Genomic DNA, 27,540 nt, shown 5'->3' on the forward strand with positions numbered 1-27,540 from the left:
AGACGTAGATGGGAGGAAAATATTAAAATGAATTTGAGGGAGGTTGGATATGATGATAGAGAGTGGATTAATCTTGCTCAGGATAGGGACCGATGGCTGGCTTCTGTGAGGGCGGTAATGAACCTCTGGGTCCCTTAAAAGCCATAAGTAAGTAAATGTCCTATTTCGAACCGGTACGGCACTACACTTGTTTCAGTGTTGTGGCTGGTAGACAATCATTCATGCGAGGGTCAGTGGTTTGACTCTCTGATAATAATTGAGCTTTCAGTGAAAAACAACAGGCAATGACGCTTGACAACTTTTGAATTACAGAAGAGCTGCGAACTGACGCCCACTTTCTTCTAAACAATACTGGCATCGTCGAAGCATTGATTACCGCATCCTTTCAAATATGTCAGGTGTAATACGTATGTTGTTACAGACGTCGACATGGTCTACAGGTGTAGCGCGCAATAGGGTCTTCATATGTTCCCACAAGAAGAAGTCGACCGGATTAAGACCTAGCTATCTTGCTGCTCATGGAACGGGACCTTGATAACCAATCCATCTGTTACCACATTTGCCGTCAGCTGTTGCCTTGCCGCAAGACAAGTGCGCAGGTGCTTCGTCATGCTGAACCATGTCCCGGTGCATATTACAAATGGTACCTCTTCCAATAAAACGTGCAGGGCGCTTTCCAAAAAGTCCCTGTAATTTTCTCCCCTTAAGCGATTTAGCATGACATTTGGAACAAATAGTTGTCTTTAATGATATCATACCACACATTGACACTACATCGCACGTGACGAGATCTGACTGCAATGGAATGTGGATTTGTCTGCTCCCAAATATACTGGACATGTGTGTTAAAAATACCATCCATGTGAAATTTGCTTAATCAATGAACAACACATAACTTGCGAACTGAAGTATCACTGCGCTTTGATGCAAAACCAAATGCATATCGGCTAGTTCTCTCAGGCTGTAACGCCCCATTTTTTAATCTTGACTCTCTGGTAGGGTGACCAGACGTCCTCTTTTGTCCGCACATGTCCTCCTTTTTCGGCCTCTGTCCAGGGTCCGGGCGGATTTAAAAAAAAATCAAGAAATGTCCTTTTCGTAACTTGTATACCTGATATCTTGAAATTATCTGCTTTGACGCCTTTTCTAGTAATTTGCCTGTAGGTGGCAGCAGCATCGACGGAATATACTCTTTGCCATCGATCATAACTCCTTTTACTCCCTCTTGTTATGGTCGTTGCTCAGAGGTAGCTAGTAAATCGAGGTGCGATTGTGAATCTAAATAGATATTTTCTGTTCTCTTTAATAATTTTATTATAGTTCCCATGACTTTCATACGTAACTAACTGTAAAATAATTACTATTACGTTTTTCATAATTATTTTGTAATGAAATAGATATTAACAAACTTTTAATATGACGTAAGCCAATATTTTGTAATAAAATATATAATGACGTAATATAAAGTACAATATAGACCTAAGCCTAAATCTAAGCAGCCTACATATTTTCTGTCCTCTTTTTTCGAACAATGTCCTCATTTTTTAAGCTTTGTGTCCTCTTTTTTATCGATGTGAATCTGGTCACCCTACTCTCTGGTGACTGAGCTTTCAATGAATGTATCTAAAAACAAAAGACAATGACACAGCAATGCGCATAGCAACAACAAAAACAATCACAACATGCCAGTCACAGCACTAAAACAAATGTAGCGCCGTACCGGTGCGAGATAGGACACACATTGCTTAATGAAAAATGTTTTTCTTATTACCGTCTACCTACCATATTTTTCTGTAACATAAGTTCTGAAGCACCCTATATATATATACTTACTTACTTACAAATGGCTTTTAAGGAACCCGAAGGTTCATTGCCGCCCTCACATAAGCCCGCCAGCGGTCCCTATCCTGTGCAAGATTAATCCAGTCTCTATCATCATACCCCACCTCCCTCAAATCCATTTTAATATTATCCTCCCATCTACGTCTCGGCCTCCCTAAAGGTCTTTTTCCCTCCGGTCTCCCGACTAACACTCTATATGCATTTCTGGATTCGCCCATATGTGCTACATGCCCTGCCCATCTCAAACGTCTCGATTTTATGTTCCTAATTATGTCAGGTGAAGAATACAATGCGTGCAGTTTTGTGTTGTGTAACTTTCTCCATTCTCCTGTAACTTCATCCCGCTTAGCCCCAAATATTTTCCTTAGCACCTTATTCTCAAACACCCTGAACCTATGTTCCTCTCTCAGAGTGAGAGTCCAAGTTTCACAACCATACAGAAGAACCGGTAATATAACTGTTTTATAAATTCTAACTTTCAGATTTTTCGACAGCAGACTGGATGATAAGAGCTTCTCAACCGAATAATAACACGCATTTCCCATATTTATTCTGCGTTTAATTTCCTCCCGAGTGTCATTTATATTTGTTACTGTTGCTCCAAGATATTTGAATTTTTCCACCTCTTCGAAGGATAAATCTCCAATTTTTATATTTCCATTTCGTACAATATTCTGGTCACGAGACATAATCATATACTTTGTCTTTTCGGGATTTACTTCCAAACCGATCGCTCTACTTGCTTCAAGTAAAATTTCCGTGTTTTCCCTAATCGTTTGTGTATTTTCTCCTAACATATTCACGTCATCCGCATAGACAAGAAGCTGATGTAACCCGTTCAATTCCAAACTCTGCCTCTTATCCTGAACTTTCCTAATGGCATATTCTAGAGCGAAGTTAAAAAGTAAAGGTGATAGTGCATCTCCCTGCTTTAGCCCGCAGTGAATTGGAAAAGCATCAGATAGAAATATATATATATATATATATATATATATATATATATATATATATATATAGATGGATGGATAGATAGATAGATAGATAGATAGATAGATAGATAGATAGATAGATAGATAGATAGATAGATAGATAGATAGATAGATAGATGGATGGATGGATGGATGGATGGATGGATGGATGGATGGATGGATGGATGGATGGATGGATGGATGGATGGATGGATGGATGGATGGATGGATGGATGGATGGATGGATGGATGGATGGATGGATAGATAGATAGATAGATAGATAGATAGATAGATAGATAGATAGATAGATAGATAGATAGATAGATAGATAGATAGATAGATAGATAGATAGATAGATAGATAGATAGATAGATAGATAGATAGATAGATAGATAGATAGATAGATAGATAGATAGATAGATAGATAGATAGATAGATAGATAGATAGATAGATAGATAGATAGATATAGACGGAGAGACACTCAAGCAAAATCTTTATATAATATAATAATGTAGTCAGCGACGTACAGTATTCATGGTTCATGTACAGTTCCCCCCCACAAAAAAAAAACCCGCTGAAATATTCAAAGTTCTAGATACAAAGCACTGCAAAGATCGGACACTCAGAGCAAATATATACAAGATAATGAGTAATTTAATTATTTAAATTAATTGCAGTTACGTTGTTACAACTAGTTCTGAAACTCACTTGAAAAACTTACAAGCTTATCTGAAAACTCACTATGAATTATTGTCAATTAATAATTGTGAGTCACACAAAATTGTAAAAACAATGTCTGAATTCCGGGATAAAATTACACAACAAAATTTCCAATATTTCGTTCAACCGGAAATGTCTCGAAAACAAAATAATCTCGAATTACGTCAGAATGAAAATTAAGAAAACTGAAGCAGCCATCAGACCAAAAAGAACAGCAGAAGTTAATTGGATAAAGAATGGAATCAAACTTTTACACAAGAAAAAAGATAACTTCAACATAAACTATTTAAAAGCGAAATGTGTAGGAGAGCCACGAGATATAATTGAAATTATAATCAATGGAAAAGTAAAATTATTAATGGAAATTAAATAAAGAATCTCAGTAACTTAATTGATAAATATAAAAAATTGATATCATGGAGATTGAAATTATTTTACAATTTTATTACTTACAGGCTTATCTGAAACTCAACATGAATTGCCAAATTCAAGAAAAATGTTCATGTGTTGTATAAAGAGTGGAAGTGAAATAACCATGCAAATTGAAGGGAATGATAGAATACATTGAAAAGAATGAAAAGAAGTAAGATACGTTTTGTCATTAAATATACGATTAATTAGGCATTTAGGTTTCAAGTTTCAGACATCTGGCAACACCGCCGCTAACCCCAAGACTACGACAGCCTGGTATTAGGCCTACAATACCGGCATCATGGACACACTGGCTGACAGACCGCGATAAATGTGTCTGGATTGGACGCAGTCTTCTCCGGATATCGTCCTGCTTAAAGCCTTTGAGCTGCACGGGAACTACATCTTGTTTCGCCGTAAAGTAAAAGCATATTGAGATAGTCCGTGTTCGTAAATTCTGGCATTGTAACATCCGATACACATCCACATTGAATATCAACAATCGACATGAAGGCTAATTACTGTTGGGAACCACTGCTCTAGATAATGCAGACAAAATTCATTCAGAAGTTTGAGAAAAGCTGTACACGAACGAATATACAGTACATACAAAGTCCACACCTGTGGAGTAACGGTTAGCACGTCTAGCCGCGAAACCAGGTGGCCCGGGTTCGATTCCTGGTAGGGGCAAGTTACCTGGTTGAGGTCTTTTCCGGGGTTTTCCCTCAACCCAATATGAGCAAATGCTGGGTAACTTTCAGTGTTGGACCCCGGACTCATTTCACCGGCTTTATCACCTTCATCTCGTCCAGACGCTAAATAACCTCAGCTGTTGATAAACCGTCGTAAAATAACCTACTAAAGTAAAAAAATAAAAAACATAATACAATGTGCAAAAGCATTTTGACATGTTTTCGTGAATGTTTCAAAATTAATATTTAGCGATATAGCAATATTTTTTCCTAATTTTGTATAATGAGGAAGTAATGATTTGAATAAATATAAACGAGATAAATGTATTAGTTCAGAAGGAGACAGCATGTCAATATGCTGTAGAACAGTTACGAAATCGACATTTTTCACCTTAACTAAGTGTAATCAAAACTTGGCGTAATCAGCAATAATTTTTCCTCGTGACTGTATATTCCGTAATTTGATCTCTCCGGCTAAAAGGCGATTCTATTGGTAAAGACGGGCAGGGCATTATTAATTTTTGATCCTCCAGAATATATCTATTATGGTGAAAATTGATATTAGAGGAGAAAAACTCACTCCGGCGCCGGAGATCGAACTCGGGTCCTTGGTTCTACGTACCAAGCGCTCTAACCACTGAGCTACGCCAAAGTTCAATCCACAGCACGGATCGAAACCCTCTCCTCCAGTGTTTTTCCCTTTTTGGCCTGTCTCCAAGTTGGGCATATATCCTGACATTTTATATTAAGTAAACTGCCATTATATAAGGAGTGCACTCAGTTGAGTGACTTGGTGGCAAGTAATACGCACAGTAATCTGTACAGTAATATGCACTGTTGCTAGAAGAATGTACGTAAAGATTATTATTTTTTGGCCCTACAGAATACATCTGTTATGGTAGGCCTAACAATTAATATTAGAGGAGAAAAATTCGTTCTACGTACCAAGGACCCGGGTTCAATCCCCGGCACAAGAACGAATTTTTCTCCTCTAATATTGTTACCAATGATATTGATGTATTCTGTAGGACCAAAAAGTAATAATCTTTACGTAGATTCAGACTTTTCAGGTTTTCTAATTTTTCTTCGAGTAGTAATCATAACTTTTGTTTCATTTGCATTTACTTGCAATCCTATCTCTTCTGCTAATTTTTTTTAATTCCTGGAAGGTTTCTTTACCTCTTATATGGGAGCGTACCATTACGTTGATATCATCTGCATATTCTACAATCTGGACAATGCCAATACCACTGCCACTATTATTATTATTATTATTATTATTATTATTATTATTATTATTATTATTATTATTGACATGAACATTTGTTTTAACGACTAATACAGTAACGTAGTTCTATTACCATTGCAGAACTAAGAAGTTAGTATTTTTTAAAATAACTTGGGCGGATGTATAGAAAGCAAAACAAAAGAAACCTGAATTCTGTATTTATGTTTACAGTACAATACTTCTATGAGTCCATATCTGTGAAGTAACGATTAGCGCGTCTGGCCGCTAAACCAGGTGGCCCGGGTTCGATTCCAAATTGGGGCAAGTTACTGGTTGAGGTTTTTTCCGGGGCTTATTCTCAACCCAATATGGGCAAATGCTGGGTAACTTTCGGTGGTGGACCCCGGACTCATTTCACCGGCATTATCACCTTCATCTCATTCAGACGCTAAATAACCATAGCTGTTGATAAAGCGTCGTAAAATAACCTATTAAAATAAATAAAAATACTTCTATGACTACAAAATGTTTATGTTTATGTTAAAGGAAAACAAAAGAAATCTTAGCTACTATCTTTCAAAGTCTTACCTTGTACCCTTACTAATGTATTTTTCTTTTTCAGTTTCAGTTAAATACTTTTTAAAAATAAGGATTATATAAAATACATTTCAGACATAAGTTACTTTGTGTGTAAAATCTTAATACCGCTACTTTGGTTTCCCATAAAAAAACGACATACTAAATAAAAAATAACTAATGCTATTGCTTTTTCCCTTGAAACGAAGAAACATTTATTACAAAATTTTGTTCCCACAAAGACGTTATTGTTGGTAAGCAGCTAAATCCAGACTTTTGAGATGGGCAGAACATGTAGCACGTATGGGCGAATCCAGAAATGCATATAGTGTTAGTTGGGAGGCGGGAGGGAAAAAGACCTTTGTGAAGGCCGAGACGTAGATGGGAAGATAATATTAAAATGGATTTGAGGGAGGTGGATATGATGATATAGACTGGATTAATCTTGCACAGGATAGGGACCAATGGCGGGCTTATGTGAGGGCGGCAATGAACCTCCGGGTTCCTTAAAAGCCAGTAAGTAAGTAAGTAAGTAAGTAAGTAAGTAAATAAGTAAGTAAGTAATAAATAAGTAAGTAAGTAATAATAATAATAATAATAATGATAATAATAATGATAATATTCTTATTATTATAATTATTGATGATGTTTCGTGTTATTACTCGTTCATATTTTCGTGATTTTTCTGTATATTTTATAATATCCGTTAAGTAGACCAACAAAATAAAATAACTAAACCTTTCAGGATTTACGGAATCCTAGGATTTGCTCGTAGAACCCTACAGTTCCACGGAACTCACTTTGAGAAACGCTGTTCTAGAACTAATATTAATTTTATTGCTACGTAGTTCAGAAGCCGCCACTGGATGGAGCTAATTTTTTTTTTTTTTTTTTAATTTATCACCAAAAGAAAACTTACTATAGCTAAGTTGCATGAATTTGAGGGGAATTAGGAATTGCCAATAAATCGTGCGGCTGTTTTCTCGTCTCGGCATAGAGACGAAGACGTACGAGAGTAAAGACAAAGGAAAGAGATGGAGAGTGGTCTGGAGCAGTTACGCATCCACTCGCACTGTTTTCAGGGACAGGAAACCCTGGACAGGTCGGCTGCGAGCGGCGCAGGCCCGGGAAAACAAACGAGAACAGGACAACGAAGATGGAGTGAGAGCGCCAGCTACGTAGCAATCAATTGTTTCTGCTTCCCGCCAAGTGAATTGGTGTCGCTGCCAGCAAGACAGATGACGGTGAGTGTCCGATATGAACTTTTAATGCAATAATAATGCCCTGCCCGTCTTTACCAATAGAATCGCCTTTTAGCCGGAGAGATCAAATTACGGAATATACAGTCACGAGGAAAAATTATTGCTGATTACGCCAAGTTTTGATTACACTTAGTTAAGGTGAAAAATGTCGATTTCGTAACTGTTCTACAGCATATTGACATGCTGTCTCCTTCTGAACTAATACATTTATCTCGTTTATATTTATTCAAATCATTACTTCCTCATTATACAAAATTAGGAAAAAATATTGCTATATCGCTAAATATTAATTTTGAAACATTCACGAAAACATGTCAAAATGCTTTTGCACATTGTATTATGTTTTTTATTTTTTTACTTTAGTAGGTTATTTTACGACGGTTTATCAACAGCTGAGGTTATTTAGCGTCTGGACGAGATGAAGGTGATAAAGCCGGTGAAATGAGTCCGGGGTCCAACACTGAAAGTTACCCAGCATTTGCTCATATTGGGTTGAGGGAAAACCCCGGAAAAGACCTCAACCAGGTAACTTGCCCCTACCAGGAATCGAACCCGGGCCACCTGGTTTCGCGGCTAGACGTGCTAACCGTTACTCCACAGGTGTGGACTTTGTATGTACTGTATATTCGTTCGTGTACAGCTTTTCTCAAACTTCTGAATGAATTTTGTCTGCATTATCTAGAGCAGTGGTTCCCAACCTTTTTTGACTGACGGCATACTTTACCGAACGTCCACAATATCGCGACATACTTATTTGTTCTTTTATTAGCAATACTCATAATACTAATATAATAATAACAACCAGTGATTTTCTTGTGGAAAAAAGGTGGCGGAACTCTGTGTAGAATATTTTATAGCGGACGGTGAGATGATTACTGTTCACTGCACGGGAATTTTGTCTTTTTAACCTCCTTTTTGTCCAACTAAGACTTTTAAGGTCTGAGTTGAATTCAAAGACAAATTATATTGAAAACATAGTTATTCACACATATTTCGTTCCATGATGAAAAATGCAACAAAAAGATGCCGGAACGCCGTTCCAGCGTGTTCCGCTATAAAAAAAAAACACTGATAACAACAACCTCTATGTGGTGTCGGACATCCAGTGTTGTAGATAGGTCAATGTTAACACGCAATCGAAAATTCTAAAAAAGCAGCAACTTGAGTGGCATTAGGAAAAAACAAAGGCATGTGTAAAAAATCCCAACCTATCTATGCTGGGTGTCCGATAAATGATGTTTATTATCGTTTTTGAAAACTCATCTATTTAAATTAATGTGAACTCTGTGCTTGGTGGGTTGCACAGAGTTTCTGTATACGTGACCTCATGGTTGACAGGCCAACACGCAAATGATCTTCAGTCTGTTCCTTTGTTTAGATTTCACTATTTTCATGGTAGAAAATGCTGATTCACAATGGCTTTGAAAACAGCAGTTCTAAATGGGCGGGTTGGCTGCCAAGTGATGTAAGTCACAAACACTGAAAAATGGACTAACACCACTTATAGTTACTAGACATTCAGTTCTTTGTATCCTACAAGTAATGAGCGTCCAAGTTCAATAGTTCGCTCACAAATAGCGCAGAATGTTATTACACTGAACGAAACTGCTGCAAACTTGCAAACTTTAAATTTGCTCTCCTGAAAACATAGAAATTTGGACGTACACCACTTGGCAGCCAACCCGCCCAAATGTCTCTTTAGTTTATTAGATACCATCGACTGATTTGACAAAACATTTCAGCATATAAGACACTCGGGATTTTATTTACATTCATCGTCACGCCACGTAAAACCATATTCAAAGTATTCGTCAATATATTTACGAAAATTAGGTGTACGTCAGTTGCAGGGAGATCATCGAAGTCATTGCTACGCTCCCTCCGTAAGCCAAGCTACGTGACGTCTTGTCGCTGTGTAGGGACCGAAAATCCGCTGTCTGCTAATCATAGTTATACTGAAATAAATAATATTCTTATTAAATATTTGAAAAGGTAAAAAGTAATTATATTTATTACATTTTATTCCTAATAAATGGAAATTCAGTCCGTTGTCGTTTTTCCAATTTTTAAGAAAGAAAATATTGATACAGTAATTAAAATAACCAGTAGAAATAAACCATTTAAGACGTATTGTAATGACTTAAAATTAAGAGAAAGAAGTATACAAAACAATTATCGAACGTATTAGGCTAATCAAGTAATCAATAAATAAACACAAAGTTCTTACGTGAAAAATGTAATAATTAATTAACATTAATGCTAAATATAAACACAAATTTTACATAAATGAACATGAAAAAGGAGCCACAAGGAAAGATAAAACAAAAAAGTGCAATATATTTGTGGTAAATTTATTGGCAAATGTTATATGGAAAAGCATCTAAATTTCCATAACGTATGAAAATTGCACTCTATTGTTACATTTTAAAATTGATTTATTAACTTTTAAAAAGATAATAATAATAATAATAATAATAATAATAATAATAATAATAATAATAATAATAATATTTTTTAATTTTAAAGATGATAATAGTACACTTTTGGTTGGCACTCCCGATGAAGCAAAAGATTGTGGCCGGGAGTGAAGTTTTACATTGAATAATTAAAAAGTGATATTAAAAGTTTAAGCCTACAATAAAATAATTTTTATTTGTTTAATTTAAGTAAATCAAATGTAAGAAAGCAAAAGTAAAGTGAAAAATACCAAAATAATAATACCAGAAATGCAAGCCAGTTGCGTCACCTTAGTTGGTATGTGGAGTTAAAGAAACACTGGATTTCTGAAAACTTGAATACTGAAACCATTATTCGAAAAGCATTTTCTACTACTCTCCTTCCCCTACCGAATAAGTTATTGCTTATTAATTCCTTTGGTTCTTTTTCATGACAATCAGGAAATTATTTCATTAGCTATGTGTGTTGTCAGTGGGAAGTTAGTGTTTAGTTTTGACATTTTAGGGCCGTGAGAAACAAGCTCTTTAAAATCATTCTTAGTCATCCTGAGAAAATCATTAAACTAATTTCGTATACGATCTTCCACACTGCCGGAATAATATTATTTTTTATTAAATCGTCCGAAGTGTCTGAATCACCATATATTTTCCTGACAGTAAATTTGGACGTACCTAGAATCTTTGTTTTCGACGTTTTCTGAGTATTTTTAGGCTACATACAAAAAAGCGACATCCCTCTCGAACATTTTCTAACCAACTAAAGCCAATATAGTAATCTCCTACGACAGGAAGCCAGTTAGGTGAAATAGGGTATCTCTTCGGCAACATAACCCGGACGCGAGTCTTACCGCCAAGTGCTTGATGGCCATGCCGGGGATGCCGTCGGTCTGTGCCAGTCTAGTGGAGTCTAGCCTTGAGATTCACAGGTTCAAGTCTCGTCAAAAGTGATGCACTTTTAAGTTCTTTAGAAATATTTATGGCTTCATTTGTAAAAAAAAAATATAATAAGTTGAGAGATTTTTGTTATAGATTTATATCACGTAAAGGAATCCTATCTCTGAATGAGAAATATTGATACAAAATTTACTGGTCGTTTCGCCTGGGTCAAAATTTTCTTCTGGAATTAGTACAATTAGTTCTTAATGGTCATGGTGCGTGTAAATTTAATTCATTCTCAAGATGTAACCCTTATATCGTCTGGAAGACGAGAATCTTCTATATACAGGATGATTCACGAAGATTGTACCATACTGTAGGATCTGATTCCTGGCATCATTGTGAAGAAAAAGGTTCATGTACTGTATACCTGTGTCCGATTTGGAGTAGGTTTGGATAAAATCACTGTTATTCTTTCGTAACACACATCCTTGTGAACTTTTCTCTCTCTGGACGTCTGAAGCTAAGTGTATTACAGTAGAGCTGATAGCATCGACACAAAGTCTCGTGACATCAGGGTCAGGGTTAGAGATAACGCAACACCAGTACAACGTATCTACCTAGCATTCCAACAATGGAAATTAGGGACTGCGGCTCGCGCAGTTCACACTCGTGCGACCCCACGTATTGCTTCAGAAGCTGGGGTCTTTGAAAACCGGTTTTAATACAGATTTTTCAGGTAAGTTATAATGTCAATCTTTTTCAATGAATTTATAATACACTCAGTACCATTCTCGTAAATAATTTAAATGCTTGAACCTTCATGAAATTTACGTTTATGTTTAACATTTAGGAGGATGTAACTCACTCAATTAAAAAAAAAATATGACATGTTTGTACGAACTTTTTTCATCACAATTGTGTCGGAAATCAGATCCTACAGTATGGCACCCTATACTTCAAGCCAAGCTCCCAAAATATTTATAAAATTCCACAGTCTGAAAGAAATCTCGCCCGAAGGAGGAGGGATCGATTTTTCAGTTAATTTTTTGTTGTGTTAGGCAAATGTTCACCGTCCATGACATTCTCTTCCTCACGTTGCATTATCGTCATAGCATCATCTTTATGACTTTAAACAACCTTCATAGTTTAATAGGCAATTAACTAGAGTTGTAACCGCCCACCTGTTCTACAAGCCAAGTGAAACAATGGAAATTTATGTCTGTTTCACAAACGTTCGTCAGAGTTTGTTTGTCAGTTGTAGATTCTCCTTACAAGTCAGAACTGTTTCAGCAACACCGATCAACAAAGAAATGATTATTCGAAGTTTGACGATTTCTAAGAAGTATCCCGATTGGTGAGTCATATTAATTAAAACTTTTCTGTATATAAGACTATTTGTAGAAGGTAGGTACAGAATTTTTAGTAAAAATACAACTGATCGCCCCATGCAGAAAGGGCTTCAGTCCATTAGACCTAGTTTTGAGAAAACTAAAAAAAAAAAAAAATAAATAAATAAATAAAAAAGAAAGAAACATTCTATACACTGTATTCCTTTCTGCATAGAACTCTGAGCCTGACGCTTCGGTTTCTATCTTTCCAAGCACTGCACTGGACTGAATACCTTTGTGCACAGGCCAATGGAGCCACCCATAAAGATATGATTTCCATCGACATCTCGTTTTTTTTTTTTTTTTTTTCAAAATTTGTGACTGAAGTCCTTTCTGCATGGTGCGATTCAACTGTGTAAATGAATATTACAGAAAATTTCGAAGAAGAATATTAAAAAAAATCAGCGTCATCCATCTTGACTTAGACCAGAGGATATGACTAGCGTCTCTTATCCGCGGACAAGAGACTGCACTATAGTGCCTTCGTTGACGGGTATGCTCTCTCCCTCTTCCTGCTGCACGACGGAGCATATTACGACGGACTGCTTACCCTTTACCCATTTCAGCGAGTGTTGACGACCACTGGTCTAACAGAAATGAAGTCCACACCTTTGGAATAACGGTCAGCGCGTCTGGCCGCGAAACCAGGTGGCCCGGATTCGAATCCTGGTCGGGGTAAGTTACCTGGTTGAGGTTTTTTCCGGAGTTTTCCCTCAACTCAATACGAGAAAATGCTGGGTAACTTTCGATGCTGGACTCCGGACTCATTTCACCGCCATTATCACCATTTCATTCAGACGCTAAATAACCTGAGCTGTTGATACAACGTTGTAAAATAACCCAATAAAAACAGAAAAGAATGAGCGAGCCCGATTACAGTGTTGCAGCCGAGTGTTGTCCATGACGTATAAGTATCAAAATTTCTTCTGCAACATATGGTTTTCAGATGAAAGCCATATTAACCTTGATGAACACATCAACCGACAAACAACTCGTTTCTTAGGGTTTGAACGGCCTGATGCAGTTATACAGAAACCACTGCACAGTGCGCTGGTTACGATTTGGTGTGCCGTGTTCGATCATGGAATATTGGGCCCTTATTTCTTCGAGGATGCTGCATAGAATCCAAAAACAGTAAACCAGATACTCTACAGAGACCTCATTATTACCGCATTCGTGCGGGATTTGCGCCGTTTTTGTCGCGCCAGAAACTTGACCCTTCAACGACAATGGATGCAGCAAGATGGAGCTACAGTCCACACCGCGAGGGAGTCACTTGCCCTTCTCCAACGACACTTGTTCAATAACCTTCAGAAACGTTATGAACAATGTTTGGCACGTGATGGTACAATTTTGAACATATACTGTACCAACGCAATTAAATAACATTACAGTTCCGTTTGTTTTGCCGTATATTGTACAAAACAGGCAAATGTACTCGTATTAATATTTTAATAATATTATTTATTAACCTTGGAGATCTAATACAAACTGCAATAGTTAAAAATGTTTAGTTCATAATTTCATTGTACAATTTTTACAATTCAATGATAAATATACGCTTATTTACTTTTGCACAATTTCAATACGGGAACGAATCGCAGACGAAACACTCGTAATTCTTGGGCTACAGAAAGAAATTAATATAGTTTCTTTAATTTTAATGTTTGCCAATGCGGAAAATCTCTATTCGTACAAGTAGGTTGTTTTTAATTGATTATTTTACTACGTTTTACCATCTGCTATGGTTATCTACTCTACGTTTCATAGATTATATTTCCATATTCAATTTCCAGTAAAATGTTTTTACACTTGTTACTATTATTACCAACAAATTATTAAAGAATTGCATCCAACTTCCTGTGTTTGAGGATTCAGCTTTTATCACGTTGAAAGTCGCTCATTGTCATTAAACTGCATAGCTCCGCTGTAAACGTTAGTGCGTAATGAAACTGAGTCTCTACCGTGCATATTATTGTAATGTAGAGACTGAAGTCATCCACCCATAGTTACAGATATTTATTTGAGTTGTTAATATGAACAGACTATAGTATACTAGTGCGATAATTCTATATGCCTGGCTGCGCTCAACCTGAAAACAGTGTTTCGGTACGAACTTATCATTTAACTAGACGGTCAGCTGCTAAATGCACCGTAGCATTTCTGGTATGTGACATCAGAAGCTTGTACAGTACTAGTACAGTACAGTAGTAGAAACAATCGGAATCAGTCTATAACAAGTACTTCCGGAGTTCGTTTGTTCACGTGTGAGTGTTTCAATACATTGAATAATTAAAACTAACATTTACTGTGTGTGTAAGATAAATAAATGGAAGAAGAGACTGTGAAAAGACAAGTATTGCACAGGCAGGCGCGGAAAATAGTGTTTAAGGGGTATAATTATTTAAACAACGTTGACAGCAGAACGCTGCCGGCCATCTTGATGCTGGCTGCAACGTTGCCAACGTGCAAGAAACGACTGCAGAAGCATGTGGTGTGGGATTGAGAACCATGCAAAGAATATTGTTAGTGAAGGAAAGAGAGTTTGTTTGGTGTCATGCTTACAGTAATCAATGACTAAGGCCATTATTGTCTTTTGATAATTTAAATTCTCTCCTGCGCTATATGTATGGCACGTGCGTGTGAAGTATGATGTGGCAATGTTGTAAGCTGTCTTGCTCTCTCTATCTGTCTCTCTCGACGCAAACGCTAGCAGACTACCGCCTTCCGAATTGCCGTCTAAGTATCTTATATCTTAAGTAAGTATACTTCAAGTAAGTATCTTATATATTGTTCAAGATGTATCTTAAAGATCAAGACGTCACTTTTACTATTAGTTCTTTTAAATGTAATATATTAGATTGTTAGACCATTAACATGGCAGAAGAAAAGTTCATGCTGGAGCAAAAGATATTTTACTTGTGACAAATATGTGAAACCAGTCATGTTTGCCTACGTATGTAGGCAAATCGGAAAGAGGTTATCTTACGTTGCAGTTTCAAGAAGAGATATAGGTAACTTGTTTTTAGATTAAGGGAAACAGGATTGCTAAACGCTAGAATTCCTAAGCCGAAACAAAGAGTTCTAACGGAACGAAAACCCAGTGAAATTGGTGCATCCTTGGAACATTTTTCAAAGACATCTCTACGTCGTGTTTCACAAGAGGTAGACTTTTTAAAAACCTCAACCCATACGACTACTAAACTTTTAAGACTGAAGCCTTATAAAATGACTATAGGCTAGTCTAATTTCATCGAAAGATTTTGGATTCAGAAAGACATTACTTTGAAGAAATTCTGTAACACGGGATAGTAGGCCTACTCATAATGAAATATAAATATGGCCTAATTGTGTGCATAATAATATTTTTATTTTATTTTATATATCTTCTCACCATTTGTGAGCTGTCACAAAGGACAAAGGGTACTTTTAGCACAGAAATACAAGCCCCAGTACATTTTGTGGATAACGCAGTGCAAATACAACAAAAACTATAAGTTAGTACCTACTATCAAGTCAGTGTTCCACATGGCTTCCATCAATCTCAAAACACTCTTCCCAACGACGCATCGTCGCCCGGAAAACATTCGCTAACATATCCACATTAATCACTATAGACAAATGGTAATCACTTCACTGACATGGGGTATGCGTTCTTGCTGCACTTGCAGATTAGGAACCTTGGAACCGCGTTCGCCTGATCACACGCCCCTGAACTTTTTCGCTTGGATGTTAATCAAGCGACAGGTGTACTGAACCAAGGTTCCTAATCTGCAAGTGCTGCAAGAACGCATAGGTCTTTACCAGGCGAATGAAATGATTGCAGTGAATATGTTGGCGAATGTTTTCTGGGCAACGCTGCGTCATTGGGAAACGTGTTTTGAGATTGATAGAGGCCATGTGGAACACTGACTTGGTAGTAGGCCTAGATATTAACTTTTTTTTCCTGTATTTGGACTACGTTATCCACGAAATGTACTGGGACTTTATAAACACACTGTATATAATTGCAAGTACATTGATTTTGTTTTGAAAAATGAAAATTCTACAAATACAGAGCTGCAAGTACATTATTAGGTCAGTAGAAATATACAAGTATAGAGCTACATAAGTATTAGGGCTACCCCCCCCCCAAAACAAAAGAGTTAATGAAGTTAGTTCCATTTGAGATACAGGTGATGTATTAGTAGAGCAATTGATCCTTTTAAAGCAATTAAGTTATTTTCGGAATGATAGATGTTGGTATTCCAAGCTTTTAAAGACATCCTTCATGAAGAGAGTAGCAGCACCTCTTGCTTCAACCAGAAAGAAGTTAGATTACTTCAAGCTGTTTTAGCCGGTAGTTTTGGAGGTAATAAAGAATAGTGGGATTGTAGATACAGTAGAACGTCTCGTTTAGGCACAGTGAAAACGTAAACAAAGTGCAGGTAACGTGCGGGGAAAGAACGAGCCGTACTATAAACTGGAGGGATGCACAAGATTTTAGTTACAACATTTATGGCCGAGCATTAATTAATTAATTTATTTATTCATTGTCTGATAATTGTAACATAAAATATAATATAAACGCATTAAATTTTCGCCCATCCCTGAAAGAGTAGAACTTGTGCTCAGGGGCGGATTGGAAAATGAAATTATATTTTCAAAAAACACAAAAAACAAAAGGACACAAATTGCATAACGTTATTACGTGGTACAGTCATTAAGTTCTAAGACTTGACGCCTGGAGGGTAGGCTCCCACAAGAATCTGGATGTATCACAAGATGCCGCATAACACGGCGTACATTTAAACAGAACCACATCCTCCCTCAAAATAGTCTCCGTTGGTCGTTATGCACGTTTGTCAACGTTGGTATAGCTGCTGGAAGCACCGTTGAAAGATGTTGGCAGGAAGGTCCCGTATGGCTTCTCTTGTGGCAGTCATGACCTCTTCGGAAGAATGAAATCTACGCCCACGTAGGGTTGCTTTCATGCGAGGAAAGAGAAAAAAATCGCATAGTGCGAGGTCAGGTGAGTACGGAGGGTGTGGAAGAACTGTCACGTGTTGTCTTGCAAGTTCCTCTTGGACAAGGACAGAGCGATGTGCAGGGGCATTGTCATGTAGCAACAGCCAATTCTTTGTACGCCATAGTTCAGGTCGCTTACGGCGAATTGAATCTCGTAAACGGCCAAGGATCTCTTTGTAGCGGGTTTTGTTCACAGTTGCACCTTCTGGGATGAATTCCATGTGAACAATTCCATTTGAATCAAAAAACAGTTCAAGCATCACTTGCCTTTTGACCTGTCTTGTCGTGGTTTTTTCTGTCGTGGTGATAACGGCGTTTTCCAGGTGGCGGATTGTCGTTTCAGTTGCGGATCGTAAAGGAAACACCAAGTTTCGTCTCCAGTTATTATCCGGTTGAGAAACATCGGATCATCGTCAGCACTACTGATGTCACCACAAATCGTCATGCGATCATCACGTTGGTCTTGCGACAGGATTCGTGGCACACTGTGCTGGGTAACACGAGACATGTTCAGGTCATCAGACAGAATTTTGTAGCAATTACCATGGCTGACCCTTACTGTTGCTGCGATATCGTCTACCGATTGGGAGCGGTTAGCACGCACCAACGTTGCAACTTCTGGATCTTGCGTTCAGTTCGAATTGTTTGTGGCCGACCAGTACGCACATCATCTTCCAAACTGTCTCTTCTTTGCAAAAAACGTCGGTGCCATCTAAACACAACGTTTCGGCAGCAGTTTTGCCTAATTTCTGGCAGAACTTGATGTTTACCCGTTGCTCAAACTGTGACATCTCGGGTTCCGACGTGCGCATTCAAATCACCGTCACAACAAAGACCGTAGTTCTGCTTACAGTGCATGCACTGAACTGTCTCTTGTTGGGTCGACAGACTAACTGACAAGGTATCATACCATGGCGCCACCTATGCGCTATAGTGCACCACAACGCCACTATGCGCTCAGTAGTAGAACTTAATGACTGTACCACGTATGTACACATTTTAACAAACAAGCAATTGTAACGTTAAAATAATTCAATATGACAAATACAATTTTGCTACTTATATGATGTTGCTATCAAGCAGATTTTTACGGCCATGAATTTCATTCTCTGTATGACTAATATAATATCACCGTCTTCTGTGGCCGAATAAACAAGACTACAGTATAATGGTCTGAAGTTACAACACTATTTCCTAAACGTAATTACAGTACTATAGTTTTATTAATTTGACCACAGAAGACGGTGATATTATATTAGTCATACGAGAATGAAATTCATGACCATAAAAATACCGCTTGAAAGCAACAACATACAAGTAGCAAAATTTGACTTGTTATATTGAATTATTTCAACGTTACAATTGCTTGTTTGTACGATGTGTATACGATAACGTTATGCAATTTGTGTTCTTTTGTTTTGTGTGTTTTTGGAAAATATACTTTCAATTAATACTCCACCATAAATGTTGTAACTAAAACCTCGTGCATCCCTCGTGTTTATCGTACAGTTCATCCTCTCCTCACACGTTACCTGCACTTTGTTGACATTTTCACTGTGCCTAAACGAGACGCTCTACTGTATTATTTTTTTCCCTATACACTTCTGCCGGCTGTTCCTCAATCGTTTCAAAGCGCCACGCACGCAAGCGCTTCATCGGCCTAGACCAGAACCGAACGCTCTGTAGAACACAGCAATGAAAAACCAAAGCAACTATTGGCGCATGCCAAAATGCAATGAGCATTTGATATAATATTTTCTTGCGTATAAAATATAGGTCTACGACCTCAAGTTACAGATTGCATCCTTTTAAACACTGTAAAAGTTGCACTAAAATGGGGAACTATTCCTGGCAAAATATAGCTGAAACATTCTTTGTTATAAGGTTTATATTTACAACAACAAAAAATCGAACAGTATCGATAATTAATCCATTCCATTACTAATAATTCTGCTCAGTATACATTGCTTTGTTAGACTGGAGGGCTTCCGAGGACTATGGTGAAAATAAAGTTAAATGATCCTAATACCACACAACGTTGTACACCCCTGCAAACCGATCGTGTTTTGTTTTGCTGTTCCGTTCGCCAGAAGCTGTGCTTGAGGCTCAAGAAAGAATGCAGATTTCGCGCGTGGAATTCCCTGATTGTTCCTGCTTACTGTGCATTATTGCACGTCAGCGGCGGTTTGTGCATTCTATTCACAGCTATGCAATCAGTCAGTATCAGATTGTTCCGTTGAAAATTACACAATTAATCATCTGTAAGTGTAACTGTTTAGTTCATTTAATCATTCATTTCTTCAATAGTCGATTTATTGATACCTTTCCTCTAAATATTCATTGATTATTTTGCCTGCTCATTAGTTACCGTAATTAATTCCTTTATTCATGCATTCAATTCTACATTAATTAAATCATACGCATTCAATTTTACGTTCATTATTCATGCTTGCAATATCTCTTCCTTTCCTCCCAGAGACAAAGGAAATAAATTGGTGAAATTCCTACAGCTCAGAGGAACAATGAAAAGAACACTGCTTCAAAAAGTTAGGCCAGATACGGTATTGAAATTTTAAAAAGCATTATCTTTATCAGCATATTTGTATGGATCTCAAACTTGGATTCTGGCAATAGTTCAAATATAACACTACTCCGACTCTTAGCTGGATAATCCTTTTTGATCACAAGAGAAATAAAGAAATTACCTAAGACATAAATTTAATGCGGAAAATATTTTATACAAATTATAACATACAAACAAATTGGTTTCAACATATAGAGAGAATGCCGCCACACAGGATGCCAAACAAAATACTTAATTAGGGTACGGGCAAGACAGAACCTGGTTAGTAGTTGGTAGCCTGAATGATTGCCTAGTCGAAAGGAATGCCCGAACGTTAAGCAATGGAAACGTGCAAGACGAGGACTGGTCGGTAGATTGCTACGTAACCGTTGGTAGCTATGACTCACCAATCGGGATACTTCTTAGAAATCGTCAAACTTCGAATAATCATTTCTTTGTTGATCGGTGTTGCTGAAACAGTTCCGACTTCTAAGGAGAATCTACAACTGACAAACAAACTCTGACGAACGTTTGTGAAACAGACTTACAAATTTCCATTGTTTCACTTGGCTTGTAGAACAGGTGGGCGGTTACAACTCTAGTTAATTGCCTATTAAATTATGAGGTCAGTTTAGAAAGCGACTAGTTGGGATCATATGGGATTTAACAGTAACAAATTAAAATATTGCACAAGAACATTACCCTCAAGCATATTTTTAAATTCAATGTAAAAGAATAAGTTTCTAATTATTAAATTCTTCAGATGAGTACATTTTACAAAATAATATAGTACAATATAAGTTGAGGAGTCCAGTTAAAGAGAAGGATAAGTCACAAATCTTTTAATAGGGAAATTAGGTATTCTCAGAACAATCTGAGAATTTATGGTGGAAATTTAAATTCCAGTGGGCTAAGCTATTGCTAACGTTATTGCAATTATGACACTACATTCTAGAGACGAGAAAAATAAACTAAATTTTCTTACAAAAGCGGATTCTTCCCTTATTTGAGTCGACCCCTCAATTTACAACCTACAAAAGAAATACGGATTATAAATTTTATAAAAACTCAAACTTTCGTTACTACGTTCCTTTATATGACAAGATTAATATCTGCTTCCATCAATTCGCACTTATGTTCAGTATTGTCCAATTGATTATTATTCACGGCACCATCAATGACATACGATGGGTACCTACACGGGAATAACGATCAAGGTCCATTTTAGAAAGTTTCGAGAAAAACGAATTTTAAAGTTTAAGCACTTAATACTTTGTTATAGGTGTATTTAATACAAATTGACGTAGTGGAATGTCAAGAACGATTATTTCTTATTACTAGCTAGACCACATGATAGTACTTCCTTTCCACTATAAGATGGCATTATTAACTCAATTTCGATTTTTGATGGACCTTGATCGTTTTTCCCGTGTACCCTTCTTACATGTAGAACTTGAATATATTATAATTGTGATGAAACACTCGGCGCTGCTTAATTTACCAATACATCAGTAAGAGCCAAGCAGAATCAGAAAAGAATATTAACCTTGCTAATTTGGGCTGGTTTCTTTTCGTTATTTCTGGAGCTGTATATATTTCCGTGGTTGTCCTCTCTCTCCAACTGGTAATACGTTCTCTTCCATAATATTATGCTTACAAAATGCTCAATTACAGCCGCTAAATTGACTGATATTTATAAAAATAACAAGGCACATGCAACATACTCATCCACAACCCTATTCTACACAACAAGAAGTGGAGAAGCGGGAGGAAAATACTGATCGGTGATTGATCGAGAAGCGCTATGCAACAGAACTCACAAGATCCAGTGGACCATGAGACTTTTGACAGAAACCGGGAAGTTTGTCGCCCGTTTACACAAGCATCGTGTAAGAAATGTGAAAAATTAACCTCTGAATCGTGTTCAACGCAGATAACCGCATGGGAATATAACAGTATCTCAATTTTTCATTTTTTTGGAGCATGTGAGTTATGACTCTAACCGACTCAATTGACCTTTTCTGAAATACAATTGACTGAACTGAAATACAATTTACCCTTTCTGAAATACAATTGAATGAACTCAAATACAATTGACTGAACTGAAATACCATTGACTGAACTCAAATACAATTGACTGAACTCAAATACAATTGATGCTTTCTGAAATACAATTGATTCAACTGATATACAATTGATGCTTTCTGAAATACATTTAACTTATCTGACATATAAATGATGTTTTCTGAAATACATTTGATTTATCTGATATACAAATGATGTATTCTGAAATACATCTGGAGAAAATGCAGTAAAAATATAATGAAAAAATATCTCTCCTCTTTTTCATAACATTCACATTTTAATGCTGAACGCCTAAAACTTTAATGTGTTACGATCTACTCTTAAGATCCTACAAGTTAATAAGAGTTTTATCAAGCATCGGGCTTTGCGTTTGCAGTCATCATTCCGGAATTAAAATAATCGAGATCAAAGGAGTCAAACTGAAAATAAACTAGAAAAATGTGTACCTAAATTATTAGTTACTGTTATTATTGTGAAATGGCAGTCATTTGTTTAGTAATGAAAGGCTTAATGCAGTTCTTCGAATAAGTATAACTTCTGGCAGTGTAATTTCATTTGTAAGATGGAGTAGTGAGTAGTCCAATATTTTTATAACAGCAAAGATGATCAATAGAAGTAGTAATCGAACGGAATTGACATTTCCAATAATCTTAATGTATTTCTGAGCATTATGTGACGCCCGTCCCTTACTTTCTGCCTAAAAAAGAAATCCACGTAAAGAGAATTTCTCAATATTATCCATGAAACGGCCGCTGTGGAAAAAATCTTTCTACTTCACAATCAGAAGCTGCAGAGAATGAACTTCTCGCAGATATCTGCCTTCTTCCTCCGCGCTCTATAGGTCTACGCCTGTTGAGCGCTATATTATATGATTGCTAGGGAGGTTTGTTGTTAGCAACGGGTATTCTTTTGTTCCGGAACTGCTGATGAAGCCGCGTTGAAAGAAGCAAACGTGAAGATGGACAAATAATTATTTAAATTGATGACGCTATTACGTTAATGGCTCTGCAGCAGCTGCTGGAGTAGTCTAATCGAGAACTGCGCCACCGTATTATTGCAAATGTTCCGTTGAAACAGAAGGCCAGGGAATCTGTAGGCACCTGCGATAGCTGAATGGTCAGACTTTCCCTTCATCTCTTTACACAGGCGGTCCAAGTTCGAGACTCTGTTAAAGCCTAGTATTATTTTTTTTTCATTAAAAATTCATGGCGACACTTGTGGCGGTCTAGGTCGCGGTTGGGGTTTTCCTCAGGGTTCTCCTGTTTCTTCATGTTAGTCAATAATCGAAAGTGTATTTAAAAATAGGTTTAAGGACTTTACTAATAGACAGTAGTATATTATACATACTATTTAAAGGTGTAATTATTGATATTTTGTTATTTGAAATGTTGTATCAGTGAAGAAGTGTGTTGTGTCAGTGAAGTGTGAAGTGTGTTGGTAAGTGAAGTGTGTTTGTGTCAGTGACGTTTTATAGTTTATAGTGGCAGTGAAAAGTATTTGAACAGTGTTCGAAATGTTTTGAAGTGTTAGTGAAATCAGGATAGAATCATTGAAATGTGTCGTAGTTCGAGTGCAGTGAGTGAGTTGTCGTCGAAATGAGTGTAGTGCTGAAAGGTACTTGTGCAGGTATGAACATATCACACTCGGGGGTTTTAGTTCGAACTTAGGGTTAAGATACGAATTAGATTTACTTTAAATGTTGTTTTAAGTGACCGTGCTTCATTTAATTTAGGATGCTCCCTGTTATTATTATTATTATTATTATTATTATTATTATTATTATTATTATTATATAATTTATTATTATTAGTATTACTAATGTATTATTGTATTTTTTATTAATTGTGTTTATTATTAATTGTCATTATTGAGTGTACTACTGCCACTGGGTATATACCCATTTGCAGTGTGAATTAATACATTAATACATACATACATACATACATACATACATACATACATACATACATACATACATACATACATACATACATACATACATACATACATACATACATACATATAATTTCGTCACAATCTCCTTATTATTCATATTAAATTTATTAGCATTCTCCGTTCGCCGAGTGTCTAAGGGCAGAGGCGGCTGGTTTGGGCACGATTAGGTTTGCCTGCTCGCAACTCGAATACAGAGCGAACCGTAGCGCAATCAGGTGATGTGGTTTGGAATTGCGCCTAGCTGGGATAATAGTACAATAGACCAGGGATTGCTTCTGTGTTTTAACAACCCATGCCTGTCTAATCTATTCTAAAATACATGTGTAGCGTACATTAAATTATTATTATTATTATTATTATTATTATTATTATTATTATTATTATTATTATTATTATTATTACTACTACTACTACTACTACTACTATTATTATTTGACAAAATTTAGTTATCCTTAATTAGGGAAAGAATCTACTGAATTGATATCCAATTAGCTATGGGAATTATCGGAAACCAATGTTTGTAGACTAGAGCTTAAGTAGCTATGGAAGAAAGTCGGGAAAATCAATATAAATGTAGCTTACTATGTAAAATCGTAAATGAAAAAAGTAACGAAATTTCAAGACAAGGACTTTGCAAGAATTTAAGAGAATTAAGGTTAGTAAAGAACTATAGAGATGTGAAAACAATGGGAGGGGAAAGAATACCTACGAACAAATACCAGAGAGGAGAAAGCTGGCATGGTGTATGGGAGATGGGGAATGTCGATGGTGTTGAACAACAACTTCGTATGTAAAAAAATACAAACGAAATAAGATTTCATTTGATTCCTATCAAAGAAATGTTTCCGAATCTTCTGAAACGCATCTTAAGTCAAAGCATGAATACAAATTTCACAAGAAGAGATTTAAATATCCCTTTTGTCAAATATTTGTTAATTTTCGAGATATTCAAGTGTTTTTCACTCTCCCGTAATAGTGAACTTTTTGACATGCGAGGTTGCTATTCAACACGATTTTTTATGAAGATTGAAGAACAGGAAGGGGAACGGAGAAAGGGATATTCGCCTCCTATGGCAGGGCTGGGCATGAGAGCGGCTCAGTCTAGCCGGCCAGAGCTGCTCTCGCTCCGCAAGGCACTTCGATTCCAAGCCAGAGCAGAACGCTCACGCAGTGGCGGACTCACATTACAGCTACCTTCCCTGCATTAATATAACAAGAGCCACGGTTGTTCTATTCATTCAGTCTGTCAGTACATAATAGTTTATAAAAATATTACATCGATCCATTGTACATTACAGAATTTATAACACTCTTATTAATTTAATGAAATAAACTTCGCTCTATGCACACACACAAATCATTAGGTTTATTTACATAACCCATACGCACATACTGCAATCTTCTCACCACGGTTCTACGAGACAGGCTTCCACTTCCCCTACTTGCTGTGGACAGAGTTCACCTGCCAATATAATTAAACATCGCTTGATGAATTCACCTTCGTTGAATGTTTTCAATTCCTTTGCAATTTCGTGTCAAATTTTGTAGCTAATTCTCATAGCCGATTCATTAAATGCATTATTGTCATCCTATTAATACATAATATATAATATAATATATGGTATGATATGATATGATATGATATGATATGATATGATATGATATGATATGATATGATATGATATGATATGATATGATATGATATGATATGATATGATATATGATATGATATGATATGATATGATATGATATGATATGATATGATATGATATGATATGATATGATATGATATGATATGATATGATATGATATGATATGATATGATATGTGATATGATATGATATGATATATGATGACCATAAATTAATACAACTTAAAAAACATGTTTCTCAGGTACATTATATTAGAGTATCCATTCGATATTTATATTGCATTATTAGTTATTATAGTACATTTAGTAATATATAATTTTAAATTACACAAGTATTATGACATATCATAGTATAGTATATTACAGTCATGATATATAATATGATATATGATATATCATGAACTGTAATATAGCCTACTATACTATGATATATCATAATACTTGTATAATTTAAAATTATATATTACTAAATGTATAATAACTTATAATGCAATGTAAATATCAAATAGATACTCTAATATAATGTACCTGAGAAACATTTTCTTTAAGTTGTATTAATTTATGACGTTCATTACCAACATATTTGTCATATTCAGTAGCATGTTGTAAAGAATAATGTCGTTGGATATTGAACTTCTTAATCAGTTGGAGCGTTTTATGCCAAATTAAACACTTTACTAATCCACTGCTCTCTACCAAAAAGAACTCCTCCTCCCATGATACATTAAAAGCATTGGGAGTAGCGGGCCGCTTTAGTGTATGAGCGGAAGCTCCGTCTTCAAAGTTCGTCTCATACTGCAGAGTCACCACTGCACCGACACTGAATGACGTACAGTATGCTTACGTCACAGCGCTCGCAAGACGCGCTCTTTAAAGCACACAGCGCTCATTTCTCAGAATCACGTAATGTGCCCAGCCCTGTCCTATGGGGACAGGGGGACGATGCAATACATATAGTTTTAATCAGCTGAGAGACTGAAAACTTAAGAAAATTATCGATCGATAGAAATTTTTTTAATCTTAATATTAATATAGCGTTTATAAAATAACGAAATGCCTTTAATACTAGTAATTTAAAAATCTAGGTAAATTTCTATTTATAGTAAGAAGTAAATGGGGGAAAAAGTAAAGGCCGTTACTTGGTAGGAATTGGAATTGAAAGGTTCAGAGCCATAATGGGCCAAGCGCCATTCATTAAAAACGGAGAAAGCAAGGGTTAAAGTTAAATGAATACCATAGTTTAATGAAGATTGACATATCATTTAGTTTTAATGTGCGTACTTTATATTACTTGCTATATGTTTCATTGAATTATTGTCTGTATGAATTGAATTTTCTGTATGACTAACATAATATCACCGACTTCTGTGGACGAATTAACAAAACTACAATATACTGATCTGAAGTGACAATATTTCCTAAACATAAATATCCCTTCTCAAAGTTAAATTTATTCAGATACAATTCAGACCAATATACTTCATATTATCAATATAATTCATATTATCAATTTCATTTTACATCACACAGTAATACAAAAAAAAACCCTGGTTTCAATTCATTATGCAAAAGTGCAAAAGTTTTATCAGATGATAAGTGCGATTGTTATAAACGATGTAGAAATGAAATTGATGATGTGAAATATTTTACATATGCACCCTTGATTTCAGCCGATTTCCGCATACAAGGTTACACTATCCGACAATCGGCAGTCATTTTCATTTGAAACTTTGAAAAAGAAGGTTGTTGTTTATTGCAGCCAGTAATATGTAACAATTGTGCTGCCGCTATTAATGTCTTATTCTGTTTACATATATAATATATAAAATAATATTCTAATGCAATAATAAAGTT

The 27,540-nt window shown here is 36.2% G+C and overlaps 1 protein-coding gene across 2 annotated transcripts in view; it reads left to right on the forward strand.

The window, feature by feature from the left end:
* The window catches only part of LOC138694351 (arylalkylamine N-acetyltransferase 1-like), a 97,514-nt gene that overhangs the window by 18,051 nt on the left and 51,923 nt on the right, over positions 1-27,540 (forward strand). Inside the window, exon 2 of one of the 2 annotated variants that reach the window (XM_069817994.1) lies at positions 7,522-7,683. The exons of the other annotated variant lie outside the window; for it this stretch is intronic. The gene's annotated coding sequence lies outside the window, so the exon portion shown is untranslated. The remainder of the gene's footprint in view (positions 1-7,521; positions 7,684-27,540) is intronic. 2 annotated transcript variants of the gene reach the window in all.

Source organism: Periplaneta americana, chromosome 2 (genome assembly GCF_040183065.1).
Source record: "Periplaneta americana isolate PAMFEO1 chromosome 2, P.americana_PAMFEO1_priV1, whole genome shotgun sequence".
NCBI lineage: Eukaryota > Metazoa > Arthropoda > Insecta > Blattodea > Blattidae > Periplaneta > Periplaneta americana.